This window comes from Cupressus sempervirens, chromosome 7 (assembly GCF_028749045.1).
Source record: "Cupressus sempervirens isolate cs-2001-9-10 chromosome 7, ASM2874904v1, whole genome shotgun sequence".
Lineage (NCBI taxonomy): Eukaryota > Viridiplantae > Streptophyta > Pinopsida > Cupressales > Cupressaceae > Cupressus > Cupressus sempervirens.
The window spans coordinates 203,892,302-203,898,286 of NC_143124.1; the positions used below are offsets into that span (position 1 = coordinate 203,892,302).

At 28.3% G+C, this 5,985-nt stretch overlaps 1 long non-coding RNA gene across 1 annotated transcript; it reads left to right on the plus strand.

The window, feature by feature from the left end:
• Nucleotides 1–4,011: 4,011 nt before the first annotated feature.
• On the plus strand, nucleotides 4,012–4,863 carry LOC149546213 (uncharacterized). Its single transcript, XR_016354336.1, has 2 exons — nucleotides 4,012–4,262; nucleotides 4,410–4,863. It is a non-coding gene; the product is annotated as an uncharacterized LOC149546213 (long non-coding RNA).
• Nucleotides 4,864–5,985: the final 1,122 nt, after the last annotated feature.

Consider the following 5,985-nt stretch of genomic DNA (forward strand, 5'->3'; position numbering starts at 1 on the left):
ACTTCTTCCCACCTTCCCAAATAGTCTTCCTTTCTAGAAAAGCTCAAGGAGCTAAGGAAGTAGCTAGGTTCTACTATTGTCATTTATTGCATGAGTTGATGCTGGTGGGTGTCATGTTGCTATATTTATGGTTCATGCTCATTTCTAGTCTATTGCTGGTTCATGATTTCTAGTTCATTCAAGCATGGCTTGAAGTTTTAGTTTTTTTAAGTTTTTATTTCTTTCATTTTTGTTGGTTATATTTAAGTAAGGTGTCACTTCTTGTGAAACATTTTCTTTTCATCAATTGGACTTGGTGTTAGATTTTTTAAGGGTTTAGACCCTGCCCATCTTTACTTAATTAGAATAATCTTTCATGTTTAAATTACACATTAATAAAATTAAACAAATATGTATAATATGTAAAATGGATATCGTACTATATTTTAACATTCAAAATCTTTTTAAATTTAAGTCTAATTAATAAGGTGACATCTTTCCAATATTTTTCTTAATAATCTTAATACCAAGTTAAAGGACTATGTTATGTACTATGATTTTTTATTCTCATAAACATCATGATGCAATTAATACAATATATCTCAAAATCATCTTGGTGATATAGTCACATGATATTGTTTACACTATACTAGATTTCTTTTATTTTTAGAAAGGTTCCCTTATTGTATTACATCACAGTAATATTTTACCATCAATTATGAGGGTTTTGTGATACTCAATGAATAATTATCTAGAAAAGGGATTTAGAGGATAACATAGTCAATAAAATTATTCTTCTCAAACTAAACTCACATCAAATCATTTAGATAAGTCCTAATCATGATTACTTATAGGTGAATCAACATATACTCCAACATTGTTGATTCACACCTTTTTATCTATAAGTTATCTAATTCTAGCTAAAATGTGTCATCTAAACGATCATTGATGAAGCCATGATAAATAGAGGAAACTTTATGTAGTTCATACAAATGTAGAATAGCAACACTCAGTTGATTTTATTTTCTTAATGATTTTATTATGTTTAGAGTACCCAATCCGAATGATCCATTTATGTAGTATCAAATATAGTTTATATAATGTTATGTATTATGCTATAATGAATGACTGATATTGTTAAGCACTGGTATTTTCACCAAGATATATTCTTGTATCCGTGATCAATATCACCCTTACTAAAGTGAATTTATAGATGAAAAACTAGAGGTTGTTTATTCTATCCCAACATCTATAAAGTTAATAAGCTTAGACCCTATGATTTTTTCTCTTTAAATCTATGTTATTCTAATCATATTGATGAATATATTATGTATAAGTAAATAGAGGAATATCTTAGAGACACTATAAACATAATTAGTCATTCTAATCATCCAATTGGTGTGTCTTATTGGAGTATTTGATAAACTATCTATAAGTTTTGATCATATCACTATTCCATTGGTTTTGATGGTGGATGAACTTGACATTATAATAAAGAATATATTACAGAGAAGTATTATATTAATCCATGAATGAAACATAATTTTATTCACTAATATTTAATATATTGCATAAAATATTTCATAAGAACAATAAACCTTAACATGATATGAACAATAAAGTAACAAGGGGATTATGAAATGATATTGTCAAACTCTATAATAGTTACATCGACATAGTTCACTTAAGTTAAATATAAAAATTACTAGCTACAAATTTTCAATCAAAATAACTTATCTAGTACAACTAATTATCCTTATGTACTTAACCAAAATGTATAGTTGTCTTTAAAGCTTAACCATATGTTCAAGTAGTAATTAATGAGGGCTGAACAAAGTTTCAATCATATTTTGAGTATCAATTATATTAATATAGTTTTTTCTTAGAAGAGAGATTAGATGAAATATCTTTTCCCTTAATAATATCCTTTAACAAGGTTATATGACTTGAATAGGTGGACATTGAATCCCATAGATGTATCAATAAGAGTATTTAATATATATGTCTTGTAATTAGATGACTTTGTTGTACAAATAAGATACATACAAAAGGCTAGTATGCTCTAGATATTAAAAAGAGTATTATGATCAAGGTTAACATGATATGTGAGCCATGAATAGCCATAAGCCCCAGGGATAGTGAAGTATCATGAAATTTAAAAATGATTGAAATAGTTGTAACCATTTTATGTGATATAATTATATCATATGATATGTTTATTATTAAAAAGATAAGGGGTAATAATGTCATATACCATCCCTAAATTTGAATTAATATATGGATAGACTAATAGTGATAAGATAATATGATATTTACAAAAATAATCATTGGGAAAATCATCAAATATAGGTGATAAAAAAGTAAAAGGTATGAAATTTAACATGAGGCATGGTATGCCATTATATGTGTGTGCAATAAACATTTATCATCTAGATGTTTAGCTGACAAGTTGTGTCACTACCTATATAATTCTTCTAGGTGTGTATTCACCATTACTGTAATTGATAGTCATGGGAATGATTATACTACTATTTATGAATGAGAATTAATAATTTACATGATGAATAAAAGGAGATAATTGTAGAAGAGAACTTTTGTATAGAAGATGCACTACAATTCTTATTATATGATATGTGTCATAGTATTATCCAAGTTAGATATATTATATGTTATGAATGATAAAGACATTTCAAAATATTAAATTTATACGTTTCAAGCTAGCCTAATAAATAGAATCTAAACATTCCATAATAATTAAATATCATAGAGATGAGATGGAAAACTTAGATAAATCATTATATTCACCTAAATTTTATTTGAATAGTTATATAAAACTTAAAAAGAAAAATGTTGATGAGAAGTTTTGAGAGATCTTCATCATGTAATTATAGAGTCTCGCTCAAAAATATAATGGAAATTTTAGCTTTCCTATAGTTAATTAAGCTTTTTAAATGAAATACATAAATTCCCCTATACACTATCCTAGATTAACTCATGAGTAGATTGTAAAGTACACGTATCAAATGAAATAAATTATTCAAGTGATTTTTGTTTTTTTCAATAATTGAGGAAGAATAATAATTTTGGCATAACATTGACCCTAGATATTTTTGTTCTCAAAATTGTTTCTAAGTATCTATACTTTGTGTTGGAATCCAAATAATTTCCACAAACTATGAAGTTTCAAGTGCATGCTTTTCTATATATTAATATCTATTTATTTTTTTGTTTGTATTTGGTTTTCAAATTTTATTCTTTGGTTCGTTATTTTTTCTTATATTTGTTTCACATTTTTGGTCTAAGTTATATTTAGAATACCTATTACATTGTTCTTAATTTGTAACTAGTAGACATTTCTTGTTAGATTAATCTTTGAAAAAACATGTAAAGAGTCAAACAAAAGAAGGTTTGATAGTTCCTAGCATCATATATGTATCTATCCATCCATATCTATGTATGTGTTAATGTATATATGAATCTATGTATGTATCATTCCTTAATTGTTTGATAATTTTTGAGTGGAATTTTATTATTTTAAATATATAATAAAAAGTGCGAATCAATTCCTTAAATAAATAGTAGAGTTGGTAAGAATTAAAGCTAAATATGAAATCAAAACTGTCAAGCTAAAATGTTGTTTTGCACATAAAAATGACTTAAAATGATAAATCAAATTTAGTCATTATGATGATAAATATAATTTATGTTACAAATTATATGTATAACTAATTTGTAATAATTATATAAAGAATGCATGTATAAAAATAGATTTAAAAAAAAAAAAAAAAAACCTAATTCTATTTACAAATATATAATTTATTAATATATAAATACATCGAACACTTTATACAATTCCACACTTTGTTAATATAAAAAATAACTAATGTGCAAATTCAATAAAAGTTACAAGGTGGAATGGAAAATGTATTTAATTAGTTGTTGAGCAACTTCTTAGTGATGTAACTTGGAGCACTCTGCAATTGTATATTAAAGACCATTACTTAATATCCAAGTAACATATTCTTGTTTCAATCAAAAGAGTGAAGAAACGCTCTATATATTGCAACCTCCAGTCCCTCAAAAGTATCTAAATCCATTGGTCTCTTTCACCAGGTCAGTGCAGTGGCAGTATTACAGTGATCTTATCTTTGTTTCTTAATTAGGTCAATTATAATCATGAGTTCTGAGGGAGCAGGTGGACCACACGGAGGGCAAGGAGAACCAGGAGGACATCCACCTCCACCACCACATGGAGGGGGATTTTTAGCCTGCCTTACAGATTGGTGACGCCATTTTCACTGCTTTTATCTCTTTTCTAGTATATTTGAAATATTGGGTTTTGTGTATTTATTGCTTTTGTTTGTCTTAAAGAGTTTTTGGTATTTAGGTGTAAGTTTTACGAGCTGATATGGGATCATTGTTTTATGCAGTTTCTCCTTTTTGTGCTGCTGCCTCACCTGTATAGAATGCAGTTCATGTGTTCGTGATGGCTGTCCATGTTTAGGAAATTGCTTTTCATCTCTTCGCGATTGCTGTTCATGTTGCTGCCCACCTCCTCCACCGCCTCCACACTGAACAAAACACATATTTGTAGAAAGCTCTTTCAATCTCATATGCATGGTTGCAAATATAGTTTGTGTTATGTCGGCCACAGTATATGTAAATAATGTGGCAGTTGTATTTGTCCACATTTTAGTGGTAAAACTCTTTGTTTCTTGCTTCCAACTTCAACGAATTGTAATGGATAACCATGGTCGTTATCCTCCAAAATCTACTGTGAAGATTTGAGACAAGCTTAAGAATTGCCCCTACATTACCTTAACTATAGTTATAAATGTAATACGTAATATCATTGAAAAGATTATTTATAAGTTTATTGCCAAAGGTAGTTGAAATCTGAGGGTAATGTTGATGGGAAGTATTAGATGTTTGCAATCTAAGTAATGCTTCAAAGTTTCTACATTTATAATGTTGTGCTAGGAATATTATTGGTTGGATACTTTTGAAGTTGAAATAGTAGTGTATTTACATAAAGTGTATTAAAGAAATTTAAATTTTTTTATACAAGTCTGGATCTAGAATTTGTAAACAAATAATCAAATATAACAAATCAATAGTTTCACAAATATTTAATTGTAGAAAATTAAAGAAGAATGAACAAACAAAATTCTAGTTGCAACAACAAAATATAAAGTCATCTAACTTAATATAAAAGGTTTTTATAGGCTCCCTTGAACTCATACATGATTTTAGGGGTTTCCCATGCATTTTAAAATTTGAATAGTAAAAATTTTACAATGGTTCTTATAATCTTATCCTTCAATATTTGAAAACAGAAATAATTGAAATAAATTAGATCTTCTAAACCACCATAAGATTGACATGAAAGATAGGATTTTGAAAGACTCTCCAAATCTTAACATTGAATTTTAAGTTAGAATCTAATACCAACCTACAACACACAACACACTCCAACAAATCCAATCCTTACCTGCCAAAAACTCTCTTTGACTTCAATATAAAAAGATACCCACCTTAATAGATATAAAAGACGAAGAAACCAAGGACAAAAAAAATTGCTCACAATTCATCATCACTTCTACACAAACAAATATAAATAAAAATCCCAAAAGACAACTTCTCACTTCTTCCATAAGGCAACTCCCACCTCCACTAGGATGCCTCAACTTCAATAGGAAAAACAACAGATTCAAGATGGATTACAGAAAAAATGAGAACATCCCACCTAGAATGAAAATCCAAAAGAAGAATCCAGGCTCTAACGATGGTAGAAATAGCCCCAGCAACAAGAAGAAGTCGCTAAGAAGATCTATCATGAAGAAAAACTCGTCATATGAGTCGAGACTCTAATCTAAAGTGTCCTTCAGTTCTGGTCGGATCCGCACACTGCAAAATAAAGAATCTGTTGTAGAACACAATATCTTGTTGGAAATTGTCCTCAAAACACTTTGAGTTACTCATCGACAAAGAGCCATTACTTATCAT